We start from the raw sequence: 22,682 nt of genomic DNA, 5'->3' as shown, positions 1-22,682 counted from the left end.
CCCCTCCATTCATCTCTATGGGAAACGGTGGAGTCAGTGTCCATGTGTCTCCGCCTCTCCTATAGAGATGAATGGAGGGGGGGGGGGGGGGTTTACCAGCTGACCTGCTGGGTACGAAACTCGCTCGAGCAGAGCCTGGGCCCTGTACGGGACATCGTGGAGGGTCCCAGCAGTCAGACCCCACGCAATCAGACATTTATCCCCTATCCTGCAGATAGGGGATATATTTTTTAGCGCTGTCCATCTTCTTTCGGTATAATCAAATTCTGCGGTTTGCTGTCCGGGCATGATGGGAGTTGTAGTTTTGCAACATCTGGACACTGGCCTGCATAGTACAGCAATGTCTGCTGATGGAGTAATAGCGGAATAATATCAGTAACAGAAGTGGAATGCTTCTATAGATCCACTGGGGGAGAATTATCAAAACCTGTGCAAAGGAAAAGTTGCCCATAGCAACCAATCAGATCCCTTCTTTCATTTTGCAGAGGCCTTGTTAAAAATGAAAGAAGCGATCTGATTGGTTGCTATGCGCAACTGGACAACTTTTCCTTTGCACAAGTTTTGATAAACTCCCCCATAGTCCCTTACATGTACAGGGAGGAAACCATGACTAAAGAATCAGCAGCAGCTTGTATGACCCCGGAAACTATATTTCCCATGATGCCCTCTTACTAACTGGTGACGTTTTGAAAAAACCGGCGGGGGAGTTCCGAAATGGGCTTGTGGGAAATGTAGTTGTTAACCCATAACTTTTCCCGTTGGTTCCTAGTTTGTGGCGCGCGCACAGTGACTACATTTCCCATAGTTCCCTCTTAGTGAGCGCCTGTCCGAACCGTGGTTGGTGCTGAACATTGATCTTCAAAAGTGAAAGTAAGTGACAGGTCCTGCAGGGACCCGGTGTTATCGTGATTCGTGCGCTCTCGTTCTATATTTCTATGAACTGGTTGTGGCAATGCGAACAAAGCAAACAAAATCCCATTCGCATTGAAGCTTAGCAGTGCTATGTTGAACTCCTATGGTGTAGTTTAGTGTTTCCCAACCAGGGTGCCTCAGGGTGTTGCAAAACTACAACTCCCAGCATGCCCGGACAGCCTTTGGCTGTCCGGGCATGCTGGGAGTTGTAGTTTTGCAACACTTTGAGGCACCCTGGTTGGGAAACACTGTTTGTAGGTCCTAGCTAAATATAGATAAATTGGGGGATAGTCATCATAACTATATTAGACACTGCATATTGTGCATATGCGCCATATGTATCAAAATGGCGCATGAGGGGTGAAATAGTTGCGGCTTTCTAGACTGGGTAGGCCCTGTGCTCATTATGTATGGGCCAGGACAAATCCCAGGTCCCCATGGCGACTAAGAATTCCGTGGTGGCACCTAGATTTTTGTCAGCCCTTTCCATTAGGATTTGTCAATTTGATTTACTTTTAATAAAACAAAACAGTTTTACTTACCTTTGCCTCCTTTCCTGTGCTGATTCCCTTCTACCTATGGTCAGCACTACAGTGTTACATGAGCGGGGGACTTCAGGTGATGGCCGCAGCCAATCGGTGATATCCGGTTCTTATGTAACACTGGAGCGACACCAGAGGTAGAATTGTGGCTCAGCGTGAAAATGGAGGCAGAGGTAAGTAAAACATTTTTATTATTTTCTAAAAAGATGAGGGGGAAACTAAGGATAGTGATTAATGAAGGTGAAACATGAGTGGACACTAATTATCGTGACACATGAGGGGAGACTAATCATTACACATGAGGGGAGATTAGGGGGGGACACATGAGGGGGAGACTAATCATTACACATGAGGGGAGATAAGTGGGACAATGATGCTGACACATGAGGGGGACACTAATGATGGTGACACATGAGAGGACACTAATTATCATAACACATGAGGGGAGATGAGGGGGACTCTAAAGATCGTGACACATGAGAGGAGATCAGGGGACACTAATGATCGTGACACATGAGGGGAGATCAGGGGACACTAATGATCGTGACACATGAGGGGAGATCATGGGGACATTAATGATCGTGACACATGAGGGGAGTTCACGGGGACATTAATGATCGTGACACATGAGGGAAGATCACGGGGACACTAATGATTCGTGACACATGAGGGGAGACCAGGGGACACTAATGATCGTGACACATGAGGGGAGATCAGGGGACACTAATGATCGTGACACATGAGGGGAGACCAGGGGACACTAATGATCGTGACACATGAGGGGAGACCAGGGGACACTAATGATCGTGACACATGAGGGGAGATCAGGGGACACTAATGATCGTGACACAGGAGGGGAGATCAGGGGACACTAATGATCGTGACACATGAGGGGAGATCAGGGGACACTGATGATCGTGACACATGAGGGGAGATCAGGGGACACTAATGATCGTGACACGAGGGGAGATCAGGAGACATTGATGATCATGACACATGAGGGGCGATCAGGAGACACTAATGATCGTGACACATGATAGGAGATCAGGGGAACCTGATGATTGTGACACATGAGGGGAGATCAGGGGACACTAATGATTTGATCGGGACACAGGAGGGGAAATAAGTGGGACACTAATGATCGTGACACATGAGGGGGACACTAATGATGGTGACGCACGAGAGGACACTAATTTATCATGACACATGAGGGGAGATGAGGGGGAGACTAAAGATCGTGACACATGAGGGGAGATCAGGAGACACTAATGATCGTGACACATGAGGGGAGATCAGGGGACACTGATGATCATGACACATGATAGGATATCAGGGGAACCTGATGATTGTGACACATGAGGGAAGATCAGGGGACACTAATGATTGTGACACATGAGGGGAGATCAGGGGACACTAATGATCGTGACGCATGAGGGGAGATCAGGAGATACTGATGACCATGACACATGAGGGGAGATCAGGGGACACTAAAGATCTGATCGGGACACATGAGGGGAGATTAGAGGGACACTAATGATCGTGACACGGGGGTACACTAATGATCATGACATGAGTGGGACGCAAATGACTGATCATGTGACATCATGTTGCGTGACGTAAGGCATCCTGGCTCCTAACTTTTTTTTTTTTTTTTAAATAAAGTTTCAAAATATAAAATGCTAAGGCCCCATTTGGTCTGTTCCTTGCACAGATAGCACATACATTTAAAATATGTGAGGTGAATGGAGCCATATATACATTCTGTTATCAGCTACAGAATGAATTAGAGGAATATGGAGCTGCTAGTCTATCTGTACCCTGACCCATGTGTGAGGCAGGAAGGATGGCCTGCTGCTTGAGAACTGAATCATCCAGCCTACAACTATTGTATGTTTTTTATTCTACAATTTTTTCGTGACATATTCTACTTTATTTTGGTGGTAAATTTTCGGCATTACTTGGCATCCTTTTTTGGTGCAAAATCCCCAAATTTCATGAAAATTTAGAATTTTTCTAACTTTGAAGCTCTCTGCTTGTTAGGAAAATGGATATTCCAAATAAATGTTATTTTTATTCACAAATACAATATGTCCACTTGATGTTGGAATCATAAAATGGACATATTTTTACTTTTTGAAAAAATTTGAGGGCTTCAAAGTAGAGCAGCAATTTTCAAAAATTTCATGAAAATTGCAAAATCTGAAGGGACAGATGTTACAGAACTACAACTCCCAGCATGGCAGGGCAGTCTAGGCATGCTGAGAGTTGTAGTTTGGCAACATCTGGAGGGCTACCGTTTGGGCACCACTGTAACAGTGGTCTCCAAACTGTGACCCTCCAGATGTTGCAAAACTACAACTCCCAGCATACCCAGACAGCCTTTGACCTCGCTCCTATCCCTCAGGATGATCAGGGCTGTCACTGACAGCTCCGATCATCCCTATTTTCCGGGTGATCGGGTCACCAGAGACCCGATCAGCCGGGAATAGCAGAAAATCGCATGTCTGAATTGACGTGCGATTTTCTGCGATCGCTGACATGGGGGGGTCTCAGGACCCCCCTCGGCGATGTGTCGGGATGCCTGCTGAATGATTTCAGCAGGCATCCCGGTCCGGTCCCCAACCGGCTAGCGGCGGGGACCGGAATTCCCACGGGCGTATGCATACGGCCCACGTCCTTGAGGACTCGGGATGCAGAGCGTATGCATACGCCCAGCATCCTTAAAAGGTTAAAAATGGTTGTCTCAGCACCTCATCCCTGTTCACAAGTAAGATACATCTCTTATCCGTTGATGCTGTTCTGGAATCTTGGTGATAAGCTGGGGGAAGTTAGCTAGCAACATCTTTCTAATGAATGACCACTTACAAAGTGCTCTGGTTGCCTGGAAGAGAGGCATACAGTTCTATCAGTCCTGAGTCTGTTATACTGGACTTCTCCAGGCAACCTGGACACTTTGAAAATGGAACTATTTTGGCCAGAGTAAACTAATCGAAGGCCAATACATTAAATTAGGATTTGACCTAAGTCCCGCTACATTTGGTTAAAAAGTATCTGTCACCAAATAAACTGTTCTAAACGACCTCAGGCTATGTTCCCTAACTACTCCTAACACTCCTCCAACCCTTAAAAAAAATTCCGAGCTTTAAAAAGCTCTGTATCATACCTTTATTCTTGCTCACATAGTGCATTCTCCCAGCAGGAGACAGTGGGCATTCCCCAGCAGGCATGACAAGCAATGAAGCCTACTGGGGGACCACTTCCACCCTAACATAGTTGCAGAGCTATGATGAATAGAAGACCTCAGGCTCTGTGTATGTTTCAGTCTGTGAGGCTCTCCGGCAGCTGTCAGTCTGTGCAGCTTTCTGTGAGAATCTGTGGAGCTTTAATTTTCTGTGCTAATTACACAAGGAACACTATATTAAAAGTTTTATTTGGTGACAGGTACTCTTTAAACTTGTGACCAGGTGCATTTACTATGTAACTCTCCTCTACAGAGTCCTCCAGAGCCAGCACTACTCTTCCTTAGTGACTGTCTGCCTTGACCTTCCGCAGTCCCTCCATGGCCCTCATTTACTATTGCAAACCCGACATGTTTTGTCGGGTTGTGCGCCAGATTCTGTCGCATTGCGCCAGAAATTCTGTCTGCGCCAGAATCTGCGCCAGAATTGAAAAAAACCCGACCAGCTCTCCATTTTGCTAAGAAAACACAAAAAGGGGCGTGACTGCTATGGAAAGGGGGCGTGGTCTCCGAAAAGAGGCGTGTTCCCGACAGTTTCACAAAAACCCAACATATTTACTAAGGTTTCCACATAAAATGTGGTGGATTTGAGCTGAGGAAAACCAGACAGATCAGAGCATGTGTAAAAAAAAAAGCTTAGTGTAGGGAAAGTGGAAAATGTAGGGAAACCTTAGTAAATACCATGGAAAATAAATTATAGGGAATTAAAACCCACAAAGTAACCTACACTCCACTCTTAGTAAATGAGGGCCCATGTGTCCATAAACCCCCTATTATCCAGTGGAGGCCAAAAGAGCTTCATATGTCAGGGTTTACATTTATTGATTTATGGATTTATATTGCATAGTATATGTTTATGGGAGTCTGTGTATGATGGAGACCACCTAGTGACATTTGTGAGAGGTATCCCTCTGAGGCATTGTTTCCCACCTAAGGTGCCTCCAGCTGTTGCAAAACTACCACTCCCTGCATGCCCGGACAGCCAAAGGCTGTCCGGGCATGCTGGGAGTGGTAGTTTTGCAACAGCTGGAGGCATCCTGTTTGGGAAACACTGCTCTGAGGTATACCTTGAGTAATTGATGTGTACATTGGATGGAAATTGCAAGAGGCAATGTGAAAAAAAGCCTTATATGGGTATGTTCTCAAAATGTGGCTTCTCAGGTGTTTTCTTTTTTTCAAGCTCCCATTGATGTCAATGTGAGCTTCCACGTTGAACATCTCTGAAAAGTAATGTCATTTTTTTTTTTTTTTTAAACACTCCACATTGAAGTCGGTGGTCGTGTTCACATGGCCTATAAAAGTGTGGTTTATAATGCAGAAAATGCACAGATGATCATGTAAAAAGAATATGTGATATCTCTATTAAAATCTCCATTGACTTTGATGTGGTTGCTGGCATTGCTGTCAATAGAATTCCCCTGCACGATGCACATTGCAGAATTTACGCAGAAGAGTTTTTGATCTCGGTCAAATCTATCTGCAGAATCCGCCTAGAATATATTGCCGCCTGTAGTAACAGTAATGTTTGTACTGTCCTAGTGCCGGCTGATTCAGTCAGTACTGGCCACACTCATACTTTTAAAGGGGTTCTCCGGTGAAAACCTTTTTTTTTTTTTTTTTTTAAATCGACTGGTGGCAGAAAGTTAAACAGATTTGTAAATGACTTCTATTAAAAAATCTTAATCCTTCCAGTACTTATTAGCTGCTGAATGCTACAGAGGAAATTCCTTTCTTTTTGGAACACTGATGACATCACGAGCACAGTGCTCTCTGCTGACATCTCTGTCCATTTTAGCAACCATGCAGAGCAGATGCATAGCAGTATGCTAAGGGCAGCATGGTTCAAATCCCACTAAGGACAACAATAAATAAAGTGTTATTATTATTATTATTATTATTATTATAATAACATCAGCAGAGAGAACTGTGCTCGTGATGTCATCAGAGAGCATTCCAAAAAGAAAAGAATTTCCTCTGTAGTATTCAGCAGCTAATAAGTACAGGAAGGATTAAGATTTTTTAATAGAAGTAATTTACAAATATGTTTAACTTTCTGCCACCAGTTGATTTAAAAGAAAAAAGGTTTTCACCGGAGTACCCCTTTAAGGGTGCGTTCACACATACGGGATCCTGTGCAGATTTGTAACTGCAGATTAGAAGCTGTGCTCAGTCATTTAGTTTACATTGAAATCTGCAGCAGAAAATCCTGTGCATCAAATCTGCATACGTGTGAACGTACCCTACAAAAGGAACACTGCGGTATTGTAAGTTTAGATTTCCATATCCTTGTCTGCTTGACATTCGGTTCCTGTAGTTCACAGACCAGGCTAAAGCTTTATGTTAATGTGGTTTTCCAGTGACATTGCTGTGTGATTGTATATACAAATAACAACAAGTGCCTGTTGTTTGTGCAGGTGGTCAGAGGCTGTAAAAGTACAGATCCTGTGTGCAGATCCCATCAGGAAAACCCACATCTGTGTTAGGTTTTGGCCACACAATTGTAAAGAAAAAAGAAGGGGGTCAAACGTAAAACAAGGGAGCATCCTGTTAAGCCGCTGTGGTTTCCATACACCAAAAAAGTGGTGAACGCAAATGCTATCCACATACACTATGCATATACTGTGTGTGTGTATATATATTTATATATGATGTCCCAGTACGTGATATAGTCCCGTACAGCACTTAGGCCCTGTCAGGTTGAGTCCCTCTGTGTCCTAGGGGCTCTCCTGCAGTGTCTTTGCCCATTATGTTATCTGTATATTAGATGTGTTAGGTATAAAGGACCTTTAAGGACCTTTGAGATAGTCACATGATGTTGTTTTCACATGTTTGTTACCCAGGGAGCACCAGCTAACCAGGTGACCTGCAGCTTGACCTATGGGCTTATTGCTCAGCCCCCTTTATAAGAGGGGCAGCCATTACAATCTCTCTCTTATCTCTTATGACTCCTGCTGAGATATAGTAAAGACCAGACATCTCAGAGCCAGTGTCCAGCACATCTGGAGGGCTCAAGCCACCTACAGCCACATGTTAGTAAGTCAAGTCATCTATGTCTGCTGTCACTACCTACGGTCAAGTCTATAGTCAAGTCTATTATAGTCAGCGTGGCTGAGTTGAAGTCTGTCCAAACACTGCAAGTCCCTGCAAGCTGCAAGGTCCCTTCTGTGTTACTGGCCACCTCTCTGGGATCCTGGCCTAGCTGTAAAGACTATTACCATCTGTCTACCTCAGAAAAGCTACCGTTAACCCTGACCTGGTCTTGGACTATTATTACCCTGCCTAACCTAGGGATAGCGGAGCTACCTTCGGGCATCACGAACATTTAGGGGTTAACACCATCTGCCCCTGGGCTAAAAACATCTGCCCATACACCTCACCTTCATAGAGCCAATGGGAGTTATTGTGAAGTTCTGAACTAATCCCTCATTGCTAAGAACCAGGTTATATGTAGCCAGTGCTGGCACTGACATTGGCAAATGCCACCATGATTATAGCACTTGAAAGTTGATCACATAGGAAAACTTCATTCATGAGAATAGCATGGGTATTTTATTGTCATGGATACCTATAAAATCATGAATCCCCTTTCAGGAGAAATTGCAATAGTCTCTCAAGTTACAATATTAATAAAGTAGTCCAGTATATAAAACGTATCCCTTTTTCTGCCGGGGAACAGCAGGAGGCACACTATAGGGTCAAGTCACCGGCGGATGCAGCAGATCTGTTATGTGTGACCCTACCCTTAAAGGGGTTGTCCAGGATCAGAAAAATGCTGCTTCTTTTTTTTTTTTTTTTTTTACTGCCACAACTCCAGTCCACAGGTCCTCTGTAGTACTGCAGGTCAGTCCCATTCAGTTCAATGCCAGACACAACTTGTGAACAGGAGTGGTGCTGTTTTTACAAGAATGAATCATAATCAACTCCTTTGGTTCCAGGACCTCCATTATATGTTGAAAACATTATATCTTGAGACAATAAGGGACATTTATCAAAACCTGTCCAGAGGAAAAGTTGCGGAGTTGCCCATAGCAACCAATCAGATCGCTTCTGTATAGGTTTTGATAAATCTCCCCCAATAACTCTATGGAACACTAGTAATTGGTTTCAAAGTCTTCAAACCATCAACCTAAAATAATAAAAAATGACATGATAATCATTATAGTCAGTCAGAAATAGTTGCTAGAAGCTTTAAAGGGGTATTCCAGCTTCATACATCTTATCCCCTATCCAAAGGATAGGGGTTAGGATGGATGATCACAGGGGTCCCGCTGCTGGGGACCCCCGTGTCACGCCACGCCCACTCCATTCATGCCTATTGGAGGGGGTGTGACGGCCATCATGCATCCTCCCATAGACATGAATGGAGGGGGCGTGGTGTGACATCACTAAGGGGTGTGACCATGACGTCACGTCTCCGTCATGGAGGCAGCACCCGGCACGAGATCGCTTGGGTCCCCAGCGGCGAGACCCCTGCGATCATACATCTTATCCCCTATCCTTTGGATAGGGGATAAGATGTATAAGGCCGGAATACCCCTTTAAGTCACTTTATACATAGAGGTCAGGTGCTTCTTCAGGATCCTGTACAGCAGGGGTACTAAACTGCTTTTAATAAGGGTCCGCTTTTCCAGGTCTGCCATCCGGTGAAGGTCCGAGCTAAATGCTAAAACCTGGTTCACACCTAGCGGCCACAGTGCCATTCCAGAAATAGACAGTGCCTGTTGTACAACATAATTAGTACTTAATAAGTCATAATCGTTCTTCAACTGCCACACACTGTGCCCCCGGTATAATACTGCCACACACTGTGCCCCTAAAGATAATACTGCCGCATGCTGTATACCTAAATAGAATGCTGTCAAACACTATGCCCCTGATATAATGCTGTCAAACACTATGCCCCTGATATAATACTGCCACACACTATGCCCCTGATATAATACTGCCACACACTATGCCCCTGATATAATACTGCCACACACTATGCCCTTGATATAATACTGCCACACACTATGCCCCTGATATAATACTGCCTCACACTATGCCCCTGATATAATACTGCCACACACTATGCCCCTGATATAATACTGCCACATACTATGCCCCTGATATAATACTTCCACACACTATGCCCCTGATATAATACTGCCACACACTATGCCCCTGATATTATACTGCCACACACTATGCCCCTGATATAATACTGCCACACACTATGCCCCTGATATAATACTGCCACACACTATGCCCCTGATATAATACTGCCACACTCTATGCCACTGGTATACTGCCACACTCTATGCCCCTGGTATAATACTGCGACACACTGTGCCCCTGGTATAATACTGCCACACACTGTGCCCCTAAAGATAATACTGCCGCATGCTGTATACCTAAATAGAATGCTGTCAAACACTATGCCCCTGGTATAATACTGCCACACACTGTGCCCCTGGTATAATACTGCCACACACTGTGCCCCTGGTATAATACTGCAACACACTGTGCCCCTAAAGATAATACTGCCGCATGCTGTATACCTAAATAGAATGCTGTCAAACACTATGCCCCTGATATAATACTGCCACACACCTGTCCATGAGTATAATACTGCCTTAATTTGTGCCCCTGATTATAATGCTGACTCACACTGTGCCCCTGAATATAAAACTACCACATGCTGGGCCTCCGAATATATTGCCACTGTGCCCTGAAGCCAATTATACCTCTGTGTCCCTTAAAACAATGAATGAGGTGCCCACCCCCTCATATGAACTCTCCAGATGTTGGAAAACTACAACTGCCATCATGCAGACAGAAGAGCATGATAGGAGCTGTAGTTTTGAAACAACTGTAGAGATAAAGGTTGGGAAATTCTTGTAATACACATACTTCCAGGGCCGGACTGGGAGCCAAAATAGGCCCGGGCATATTAGACTATGCAGCCCATTTTTTTTTTACGGTGGGTGTCGCAGAAGTCAGACACCCATTAAAATCACCTTGGTTTAAGTGGCTCTGTTGCACAGCTACAACTCCCATCATGCCTGCAAAGCTCCAGGCATTATGGGAGTTGTAGTTTTGTAACAGTTGGAGAGCCGCAGATTGGGGTACAGCGTCACCCATCATCACTACTGAAATTACCAGTGACTCCAGCTCTGATGGGACAGTCAGGAGAATACACAATTGTATAATGACTCACAGGAGACATTTTCTCTATTGTCTTTACTTTTCTTCTTCATCTGGTCCTTGTCTTCTTTCAGCTCCATCTTCTCTGCAGAGTCTGATGCCTGCACATCATTGGTTACTTTGTTAGCAGATCCTTATCCTCTGTATAACAACAATAATCATTATAACCCTGTCCGACATCTTGACCCCTAAAAATTATACTGCCAGACACTGTTTCCTCTGTTTGTCAGAATCCCACCCCTGTACTCCTTCCAGACCAATTTTTCCCTCCTCCTGCAGACCCCTAAGGGCTTCTTCACACTGTGGACATTTAGTCAGTGGAATGTTCGCTTGCTGCAGCCACTGCTGAAGCCGGTAGGACTGCACGGATGTGCGCCATCTCTATAGATGACAAAGCAGTCCGACGGAATTCCACCAGCAGAATGAACATCCACCCAAAGAACAAACATGTTCATTCTTGGGGTTTACGTCCATTCTGCTGGGGGAATTCCACTGTGGCGATTCCACAGTATACACAGAGCAGCAGAAACCCATTGAAAATATTTGGACTCTGCTGCAAGCAGATTTCTGGCAGAGGAATGTCCTTAATGTGGATGGGCCTTAAGTCCCCCAGACCCCTAGGTCCTCTTCCAGACCCATCTTTCCCCCCTCCTTCAGATCCCCCCAGACTCCTCTTACCCCTAAGTCCTCATCCAGACTCCTCTGCCCCCCAAGTCCCCTGCATCATCCTTCTTCATACTTTTCTGTCCCCCCCAGACGCCTCTATCCCCTACTACCCTTACACTCCCTACCTGCCAAGACCCCTGCAACATTCTTCTTTAAACTTTTCTGCCCCCTCCCCCCAGACCCCAATGTCTCCTTCTGCCCTAATATCCCCCACCCCAAAGACCCCTACATCATTCTTCTTTGCACTTTTCTTCCCCCCAGACCCCTTTATCCCCTTCTGCCCTAACACCACCACCCCGCCCCCCCAAGATCCCTGCATTATTCTTATTTACACTTTTCTGCTTCCCAGACCCCTTTACCCCCTTCTGCCTTAACACCCCCAAGACCCCTGCATAATTCTTATTTTCACTTTTATGCCCCCCCCCAGACCCCTTTATCCCCTTCTGCCTGAACAACCACCCACCAAGACCCCTGCATCATTCTTATTTTCACTTTTATGCCCCCCAGGCCCCTTTATCCCCATCTTCCCTAACACCCCTGCATCATTCTTATTCTCACCTTTATGCCCCCCATGACCCCTTTATCCCCTTCTGCCCTAACACCCCTGCATCATTCTTATTTTCACCTTTATGCCCCCCAGACCCCTTTATCCCCTTCTGCCCTAACAACCACCCCACCAAGACCCCTGCATCATTCTTATTTTCACTTTTATGCCCCCAGACCCCTTTATCCCCATCAGCCCTAACACCCCTGCATCATTCTTATTTTCACCTTTATGCCCCCCCATGACCCCTTTATCCCCTTCTGCCCTAACAACCACCCCACCAAGACCCCTGCATCATTCTTATTTTCACCTTTATGCCCTCCCAGACAACTTTATCCCCTTCTGCCCTAACACCCATAAGATCCCTGCATCATTCTTATCACTTTTATGCCCCCCCCCAGACCCCTTAATCCCCTTCTGCCCTAACAACCCCCCCCCCCCCCCCCTGCATCATTCTTATTTTCACTTTTAGACAGCCCGGTCCTGCTGCTTCTCTGTCCCAGGTCTCGGCACTGCTCTAATCGTGCCGTTTGCATCATAGGAGAAGCGCTGGCTGGGCAGGGAGCACATTGTTCCCTCGCTCCGGCAGTGCTCAGCTATTCATTTGTATCGGTGTCTAAAAGACACAGATACATATGAATGCCAGGACAGCAGCTGCCACCTCTGGTCAGTTCCCTGAACTGGCTGGAGGTCCGGCTGACTGGCGGCTGCGGTCCGGATCTGGACCGCGGTCCGCCAGTTGAGTACCGCTGCTGTACAGTGTGCACAATATACCCAAGAAAAAAATGGAGCCACCCTCACCTGGTGTCCCAAGGAGTATCTAGTGGCACATGTAAAGAGCAGTAGAGTACCACTCTATACTATAGGTAAGCCCTACTAGACTGCAAATCAGTCCATGCTCTTCAATAATACAGGGGTTTTACCAGTGAAATGCCGATTGGTCAGATCATCCAAAATATCAAATGTGTAATTGAATTGGGCCATCTGTGGCATTGTATGTTGAGAATAGATTCAGGTTACAGTGGTCAAGAAAATATTGTAACCTAAGGCCATTGTAACTTGAGGGAGCAATGTATTTCTAAAAATAATATACAGTGGATATAAAAGGTCTACACACCCCTTTTAAAATGCCAGGTTCTTGCCATGTTTAGACCAGGTTTCCACACAGTTTTTTTTTCTGATGTTATTTGTTAAACTTATGAATTCGGGTAGAAAACAGGCATGGTCGCACATCTACAATCTTGTATAATGATCTGATTGCTTCTCAGCATAATATCAAAAACTAACAGGTTGTTAGTATACATTTTTGATCAAAAAGTACAAGCCCACTCGCCACGTCAAGGCCACCTATTTAGAGTGGGTCCCTAACATCCCTAGCATAAAATGGTGTAGCACTGGGCGGCGACCACCACCGCCGCGACACCAGTGCCCACAGGGGGGGAACGACCCACTAGCAGAGCGGCCCCAATGCCACTCAAACCAGTCTATGGGCCGCACCCCCCCACAGACACGGCGCCACGGCAGCAACGGACGCCGCACAGCACCACACCAGTGTGAACAAGGTGTAATAGCTCACTTACCAAGCTCTCCCAGTCAGACTGGGAGGCTGCTAGGAAAGAAATGGCCCTTGTGTAGCTAACTACTACTTATATAGGGTTGGGCTGAGGGGGTGGGGAAGAGTGCAGACACATGTTCAAAAAAAAAAAAAAAAAACACAGTGTGAATTCGGGTAGAAAACAGACATGGTGCACATCTACAATCTTGTATAATGATCTGATTGCTTCTCAGCATAATATCAAAAACTAACAGGTTGTTAGTATACATTTTTGATCAAAAAGTACAAGCCCACTCGCCACGTCAAGGCCACCTATTCAGAGTGGGTCCCTAACGTCCCTAGCATAAAATGGCGTAGCACTGGGCGGCGACCACCACTGCCGCGACACCAGTGCCCACGGGGGGGAAACGACCCACTGGCAGACCCAATGCCACTCAAACCAGTCTATGGGCCGCACCCCCCCCCCCCCCCCCCCGCAGACACGGCGCCACGGCAGCAACGGACGCCGCACAGCACCACACCAGTGCCATTTGTTAAACTTATACTGCAGTGTTTGAGCCAAAGCCAGAAGTTGTGTTCAAAAGAAAAAACATATAAAGAAAGGATTTATACTTCTCCTACCAGCTGGATCCACTTCTGGCTTTGACTCAAAAACCGCAGTGGCAACTTAACTCCTTCCTGCCACAGGACATATGCATTCGTCCCAGTTTCCTACTTGTTTGCCCAACTGGATGTATGCATACATACTAGATATATCCTGCTCACCATGATGAGCTGCAAGAGATCGCCGGCGGGACCTGGCTGTCAATCACAACCGCAGCCCCACCACGGTCTCGGCAGCATTAACCCCATAAACTGAGAACTACTCATGGCATTTATGGGATTGACAGGGGAAGGAGGCTCCCCCTGTTCATCAAAGGCGATCCCACTATACGATTGTGGGGTTCCGTTGGTTGCCATGACAGCTCTCTGCCTAGTACGGCAGCCTGTGAGGTCCAGCCATAGGCTGTATCGCACAGGCTGCATGTCAGTGTGATACTGACAGTTATACTGTGCTGCAGTACAGATGTACTCCAGCATAGTATAACAGGTAAAAAGTATAAAAATAAAAGGTTTTTCAATTAATTTATAAAGTGTAATAAAAATAAAATAAATGCTCCTTTCCCAATAAAAACATGTATTTTCACCCCAGTTTTTGATAACCTAGCCTTACAGTGCCCATAACATTAACAATACATTTTACTAAACAAAATGAAATCTTTGAGGGGGAAAGGAAAAAAATAACAGTATAACCTGGCTGCATACGTGTGCACATCCTAAGGGTAGGGTTACACGTAGCCCACCCGCAGGAAATAGGGAAACACGCTGCAAATTCTGCTACCCCACTGCAGCCCTGTGTGTGCAGTAAGGTTTGGAGGTGGGCCTGCACATCACAGTTACGTTGGCACGCTGTGCCTGCCTCCAAACCTTATTGCACAGTGCACACACAGGGCTGTGGCACGGTAGCCCTGTGTTACCGCTCGTTTACACTGCGGATGTGCTACATGTACCCTGCCCTTAGGGCTCGTTCACACAAGCACATTTTTGTGCGGATTTTCCACAGCGGATCTGCTCTGAGCTTTTATTTTCTGCTGCTTATTTTCAGCTGCTTATTTTCTGTGCCTTATTTCATCATTGATTTGCCAGCAAAAAAATATGCAGCTGAAAATCCGCTCTAAAATCCACAGCAAAATCTGCTTGTGTGAACGAGCCCTTAAAGCGAATTTATGAATGTCAATGAGGCTCAAGTATTCAACAGACTTTCTGCTTATTGAAGTAGTCAAGGCTCCCCGGGCTGTAATCACACATATTCAGGCTCTTATCATGCCTATCCAGACATACTCAGCTGCTCAATCATACCTGGATAGGCCTTTTTTGAGCCAGTATAGGAGTGATTACAGCCTGGGGAGCCAGGACTACTTCAGCAACTGCACGCCCAGCTGACTACTTCAGCCTCATATACATACTTGCCCTGAATTATCAATCTGTAGAGACAGAAACTGGGGTGATTTTCTCAAGCAACCAATCACAGCTCATGTTTTATATCTTAAAAGGGTACACTGGTGGAAAACTATTTTTTTAAATCAGCTGGTGCCAGAAAGTTACACAGATTTGTAAATTACTTCTATAAAAAAATCTTAATCCTTCCAGTACTTACTGTTACGCCGAGCGCTCCGGGTCCCCGTTCCTCCCCGGAGCGCTCGCCTCATCCTCGTTGCTGCAGCGCCCCGGTCAGATCCACTGACCGGGTGCGCTGCGGTACCGCCTCCAGCCGGGATGCGATTCGCGATGCGGGTGGCGCCCGCTCGCGATGCGCACCCCGGCTCCCGTACCTGACTCGCTCTCCGTCGGTCCTGTCCCGGCGCGCGCGGCCCCGCTCCCTAGGGCGCGCGCGCGCCGGGCCTCTGCGATTTAAAGGGCCAGTGCACCAATGATGGTGCCTGGTCCAATCTTCCCAATTAGCTTAATTGGCTTCCACCTGGTCCCTGACTATATCTGACCTCCTCCCATGCACTCCCTTGCCGGATCTTGTTGCCCTTGTGCCTAGTGAAAGCGTTCCCTTGTTTGTTCCTAGCCCGTGTTCCTGACCTCCTGCCGTTGCCCCTGACTACGATCCTTGCTGCCTGCCCCGACCTTCTGCTACGTCCGACCTTGCTTCTGTCTACTCCCTTGTACCGCGCCTATCTTCAGCAGTCAGAGAGGTTGAGCCGTTGCTAGTGGATACGACCTGGTCACTACCGCCGCAGCAAGACCATCCCGCTTTGCGGCGGGCTCTGGTGAAAACCAGTAGTGACTTAGAACCGGTCCACTAGCACGGTCCTCGCCAATCCCTCTCTGGCACAGAGGATCCACCTCCTACCAGCCGGGATCGTGACAGTAGATCCGGCCATGGATTCCGCTGAAGTTCCTCTGCCAGTTGTCGCCGACCTCCCCACACTGGTCGCCCAGCAAGCCCGACTGGTCGCCCAGCAAGCCCGACAGATTGCCCAACGAAATCACCAGCTGGCATACTTGACCACCGTGACACTGCAACTTCAGTCACAGATACAGCAGCTGCTGCCGCAGATACAGCAACTTCAGTCACAGACACAGCAGCTGCAACAACCATCTCCTCCGCCGGCTCCTGCAACTCCTCCGCAGCAACCGGCCGCTCCTAACCCCTGCTTGTCCCTGCCGGACAAATTTGATGAGGACTCTAGACTCTCCCGTGGTCTCCTTTCTGGAAAGGCCTTGTCTGGGGCCACACCACTCTGGGACCGCAATGATCCTGCCACAGTCCAGTCCTTCTTCGCTGAGGTCCGTGGTGTCTTCGAGGAGCCTGCCCGAGCTTCTTCTGCCGAGACTGCCCTGCTGAACCTGGCCCAGGGTGTTTCTTCCGTTGGCGAGTACGCCATTCAGTTCCGTGCTCTTGCTTCCGAGTTGTCCTGGAATAGTGAGGCTCTCTGCGCGACCTTTAAAAAAGGCCTATCCAGCAACATTAAAGATGTTCTGGCCGCACGAGAAACTCCTGCTAACCTACATGAACTCATTCATCTTGCCACTCGCATTGACATGCGTTTTTCCGGATGGCGTCTGGAGCTCCGCCTGGATATGGACTTTGTTCGCACGAGGCGTTTTTTCTCCCCGGTTCCTCTCTCCTCTGGTCCTCTGCAAACCGTTCCTGTGCCTCCCGCCGTGGAGGCTATGCAAGTTGACCGGTCTCGCTTGACACCTCAAGAGAGGACACGACGCCGCATGGAGAATCTTTGCCTGTACTATGCCGGTACCGAACACTTCCTGAAGGATTGTCCTATCCGTCCTCCCCGCCTGGAAAGACGTACGCTGACTCCGCACAAAGGTGACACAGTTCTTGATGTCAACTCTGCTTCTCCACGCCTTACTGTGCCTGTGCGGATATCTGCCTCTACCTTCTCCTTCTCTACTATGGCCTTCTTGGATTCCGGATCTGCAGGAAATTTTTTTTTGGCCTCTCTTATCAACAGGTTCAACATCCCTGTGACCAGTCTCGCCAGACCCCTCTACATCAATTGTGTTAACAATGAAAGATTGGACTGTGCCGTGCGTTACCGCACGGAACCCCTCCTAATGTGCATCGGACACGAAAGAATTGTGTTTTTGATCCTCAGGTTCTTTGGACCCAAGAAGAGGGGGAGACTCAAGGGGGGGGGGTACTGTTACGCCGAGCGCTCCGGGTCCCCGTTCCTCCCCGGAGCGCTCGCCTCATCCTCGTTGCTGCAGCGCCCCGGTCAGATCCACTGACCGGGTGCGCTGCGGTACCGCCTCCAGCCGGGATGCGATTCGCGATGCGGGTGGCGCCCGCTCGCGATGCGCACCCCGGCTCCCGTACCTGACTCGCTCTCCGTCGGTCCTGTCCCGGCGCGCGCGGCCCCGCTCCCTAGGGCGCGCGCGCGCCGGGCCTCTGCGATTTAAAGGGCCAGTGCACCAATGATGGTGCCTGGTCCAATCTTCCCAATTAGCTTAATTGGCTTCCACCTGGTCCCTGACTATATCTGACCTCCTCCCATGCACTCCCTTGCCGGATCTTGTTGCCCTTGTGCCTAGTGAAAGCGTTCCCTTGTTTGTTCCTAGCCCGTGTTCCTGACCTCCTGCCGTTGCCCCTGACTACGATCCTTGCTGCCTGCCCCGACCTTCTGCTACGTCCGACCTTGCTTCTGTCTACTCCCTTGTACCGCGCCTATCTTCAGCAGTCAGAGAGGTTGAGCCGTTGCTAGTGGATACGACCTGGTCACTACCGCCGCAGCAAGACCATCCCGCTTTGCGGCGGGCTCTGGTGAAAACCAGTAGTGACTTAGAACCGGTCCACTAGCACGGTCCTCGCCAATCCCTCTCTGGCACAGAGGATCCACCTCCTACCAGCCGGGATCGTGACACTTACCAGCTGCTGTATGCTACAGAGGAAGTTATTTTCTTTTTGAATTTCCTTTCTGTCTGACCACAGTGCTCTCTGCTGACACCTCTGTCTGTCTCAGGAACTGTCCAGAGCAGGAGCAAATCCCCATAGCAAACGCTAGACATTTCATGACATGGACAGAGGTGTCAGCAAAGAGCACTGAGGTCAGACAGAAAATAAATAAAAAAAAAAAAAAGAACTTCCGGTGGAGTATACAGCAGCTGATAAGTACTGGAAGGGTTAGGATTTTTTAATAGAAGTAATTTACAAATCTGTTTAATTTTCTGCCACCAGTTGATTTAAAAAAAAAATAATAAAATGTTTTCCACCGGAGTACCCCTTTAAGGAGCTCTGGTAAAATGAAAGCTGAGCCGTAAATGGCTGCTATGGGCAAATTGTTAAAGTTTTTGTCCACATTTCTAGATGTACCAGCAGACATCCAGGCAAGGTAGGAAACATAGTATTATATAGGGTAAATAGGCCACTTGTTGTATAGGGTAAAACGTGACACGTTCCCTTTAACAGATATAGGATCGAAGCAACAAGTACAGATCTATAGTTCTTAATTATTTTATTTTTGGGAAGGCAACCAATGCATGAATGAATTATTGTCCCCTAAATGTACCAAGTATAAAAAAACTATATTATGGAGATTTTGCTGATGAAGAAAAATGGAAATGATTGTGGTAGATTTCCCAATGACATTGTGCTGAAAGGATTGTTTGTTGTTCTATTATGAGCTAGATTACATTTTTTCGTACATGGAAAAACACAAAGTTGCGCCTAGATTGGTAAAAAGGATTATGCTGGTGTTAGCTTGTTAGAGACGGATTGTCCTGGTATTAGGCATTTCCAGATGGGAACATCTGCTTTCCATTTGTGAAATGAAAAATGTAGACCATTACTACATGGCTGGCAAGCAGAGCATTGAAAATTGCAGATGCACACTTCATATTGGTGAGTTCTAAGTGTGGATAAAGACAAGTAGAATCACGAGAGATACAATGGAATTATGGAAACTAGGCCTTTACAGTACATTTTGTGCACTCTATTCTGGAAGGTTACACTATGCGAGATCAGGGCTTCTATTACTTGCACATCACTAGTATGATGCCATCAACAAAGTATTTCAATATAGACCATGGGGTTAAATAGAGTTAAAAATAACATATTTTTGACACAGTTTGATCAGTTTTATGGCGGTATACATTGGTATACATTTAATGTAGTCTCAAGTAGGCTCTGTTTGTTTTTTCAACCCTATGGCTCAACTGCAGACATGTAGCGTAGCGGTATAGGTCGCAATACTTTCTTTTTTTTTCTCACTGTATAACTGTGACAGAGCCTAGAAACATGGATGTGAATGGGGTATTAGTTATTAAAGGGGTTATCCAGGGAAAAAAAACTTTTTTTTATATATCCACTGGCTCTAGAAAGTTAAACAGATTTGTAAATTACTTCTATTAAAAAATCTTCATCCTTTCAGTACTTATGAGCTTCTGAAGTTGAGTTATTCTTTTCTGTCTAAGTGCTCTCTGATGACACGTGTCTTGGGAACCGCCCAGTTTAGAAGCAAATCCCCATAGCAAACCTATTCTACTCTGTGCAGTTCCCGAGACAAGCAGAGATGTCAGCAGAGAGCACTGTTGCCAGACAGAAAACAACAACTCAACTTCAGCAGCTGATAATTATTGAAAGGATTAAAGGGGTATTCCAGGATTTTTTTTAATTTGACTATGCTACAGAGGCTGTAGTTAGTGTAGTTCATAATATAGTGTCAGTACCTGTGTGTGACGGTTTTCTCACAATTCTTCTGTGATTTTCACCCTACTATTTATTTGTACCAGCAAACAAAATGACTGTTGTCTCGGATTTTTCCCAGCTTGCAATGCGGCCGAGACCTGTCTCACTAGTCACCTGATGACAGGGAGCCTGTCTACTTCAATGGGGGGAGGGATCAATCTGCAACTAATGCCACAGCTGTAGACACCCTGATTGAAAACCACAGGTCTTTTGTTTCAATGGGTGGGGTGGCTGATGTGTGGGAGGGAGGAAAATGGAATTGTGGGATTTGTAGTCAAAAAAACTTAAGTTAAACAGGAAATACAAGTTCACAAAAAGCTAGCCACAATATTATGGTAATCCCATGACGTAGCCATTTAGCCCCAAGACAAGCGCAGATCCTTCCTAAGCATGTGCATTACTGTCTGCCAGGTACGTACTAAAATCATCTTATGGTGGATAACCCCTTTAAGATTTTTTAATAGAAAGTAAAGTATTTACAAATCTGTTTAACTTTCTGAAGCCAGTTGATATATAAAAAAAGTTTTTTTCCTGGATAACCCCTTTAATAAGTAGCAACTTGTTTGTTATTTAACTTTTTTTTAATCAGGTGCTGGAATTACTTTTTAAGCTGGAAAAATCCATTTAAATCAACTTTGCCAGCATTTTCTGTCTAACAAAGTAAAGAGGCAAATGGTATTCCCATTTTAAATTGTTATGCATATCATTAGGATATACCATAACATTAGTGACTTTTATCATACGACTAAAGACCCTGCAGTACCGTTAGCTTCTTCCTTGCACTGTATTGCTCCAGGCCACTAGCTGCGTAGAGAAACACTTACAATGCTTGAAGGAAAAGAAGGTGAACCTCTGTGTTACGGGATTCTGATTGATGAGATTAGAAATGTGGACTTGCTTTGCACATTAAAGAGGTTGTCCCACCTCATCCCAACTGTGAAGTATATTGGAGGGAGCATTATGATTTGGAGATGCTTAGTTCAGGGCTTGGACACCTTGTGGTCATTGGGGGAACAGTGACTTTGCAAGTATTTCAGTATGTCAACACATTTTACAGGAGAATGTAAGGGCAGGAGTCTATGACCTCAAGCTAAAGTGACGTGATTCAGCAAACAATAATATAAAGCGCACAAGTCAGTCAGCAAAAGAATAGTTAAAAAATATTTGTTTTGGAATAGCCAATGAAGAGTCCTAACCATAAAGGGAAAGTCCAACATATATTTATGTTTTAAGTGGGTTAAAAAAAAATACTTACCAGCTCAACCTACTGCTGCTGTCCTCCCTATACTCACTACTTCCCTGCGGTTCTCCACTTCCTGGTCCCATCTTTATATAAGGAAATGCCTGCTCATCCAATCACGGGTCAACGTTGCAGCCAGTGATTAGCTGGTTAGATGTTTTACTATGTGGATTTACACATTCCTTTCTATGAATTCAGAATAGTAAATGTCCTTTCAACTTTTTTCACATTTTGTTATGTTGGGGCCTTTTGCTAAAATAAAAAAGAACAGAATGTTAGAAATCTTTGCTAATTTATTAAAACAGAAAAACTTAAATATTGCATTGACAAAAGTATTCAGACCCTTTACTCAGTACATAGTTGAAGCACCTTTGGCAGGAATTACAGCCTCTGGTCTACTTTTGTATGATTCCACAAGGTTTGCACACTTGGGTTTGGGGATTTTCTGACATTCTTCTATGCCAGTGGTTCTCAACCTTTTTCGCCACTGTACCCCCAAAGGGTGAACGTATGTCCGTGGTTACCCCTCACGCGCGGAACTTATGCGCAAGGGGTACCCGCGGACAAAATAAGTCATAAAAGTACTTAATTTCATAATGGCGTGTGCTTACCTTTCTAATGCGATACTTAATTCCCTTGTGCCATTATTCCCCCCTCCATCTTAATCTCCTTGTGCCATTATTCCCCACTCCGATACCCCTGGGCCAATATATGAGTACATACTATAACACCCTCCCATACAGCGGTGTTACACTTAGTATAACATCCTTACAAGGCCTGTGTCTATCCCGTTCGTCGGGAGTCAGATTCCGCACTGATGGATGATGTCCTTCTGCTCTGTACCGGCACCTCCGCACGTTGTCAGGGACGTCACACGTCTGGCTGGGCAGCCATTGCAGCTCACGAAAAGCGGCCGTGGCCGCAGTACAATATAGTGAGCTACCACAATGTCCAATCCCCGCTCTGCGCTTACAAATACTGGCCAATGCATGGCCGGTATTTGTCAGCAAATTGCCTAACCCCCGCATAACCCTTGGCATACCCC

General features: G+C 46.2%; 1 protein-coding gene across 3 annotated transcripts in view; it reads left to right on the top strand.

The window, feature by feature from the left end:
* The first annotated feature begins 529 nt into the window (after positions 1 to 529).
* The window catches only part of NUDT13 (nudix hydrolase 13), a 65,230-nt gene continuing 43,077 nt past the window's right edge, over positions 530 to 22,682 (top strand). Inside the window, exons 1-2 of one of the 3 annotated variants that reach the window (XM_056530445.1) lie at positions 576 to 678; positions 770 to 870. The gene's annotated coding sequence lies outside the window, so the exon portion shown is untranslated. Of the gene's footprint in view, positions 871 to 22,682 lie in introns of all 3 variants that reach the window. The other 2 variants (XR_008846341.1, XM_056530444.1) reach the window with 2 other exon arrangements.

Source organism: Hyla sarda, chromosome 7, assembly GCF_029499605.1.
Source record: "Hyla sarda isolate aHylSar1 chromosome 7, aHylSar1.hap1, whole genome shotgun sequence".
Taxonomy (NCBI): domain Eukaryota; kingdom Metazoa; phylum Chordata; class Amphibia; order Anura; family Hylidae; genus Hyla; species Hyla sarda.
The sequence above is the reverse complement of the archived record's forward strand: the minus strand, read 5'-3'. Positions and strand labels throughout refer to the sequence as shown.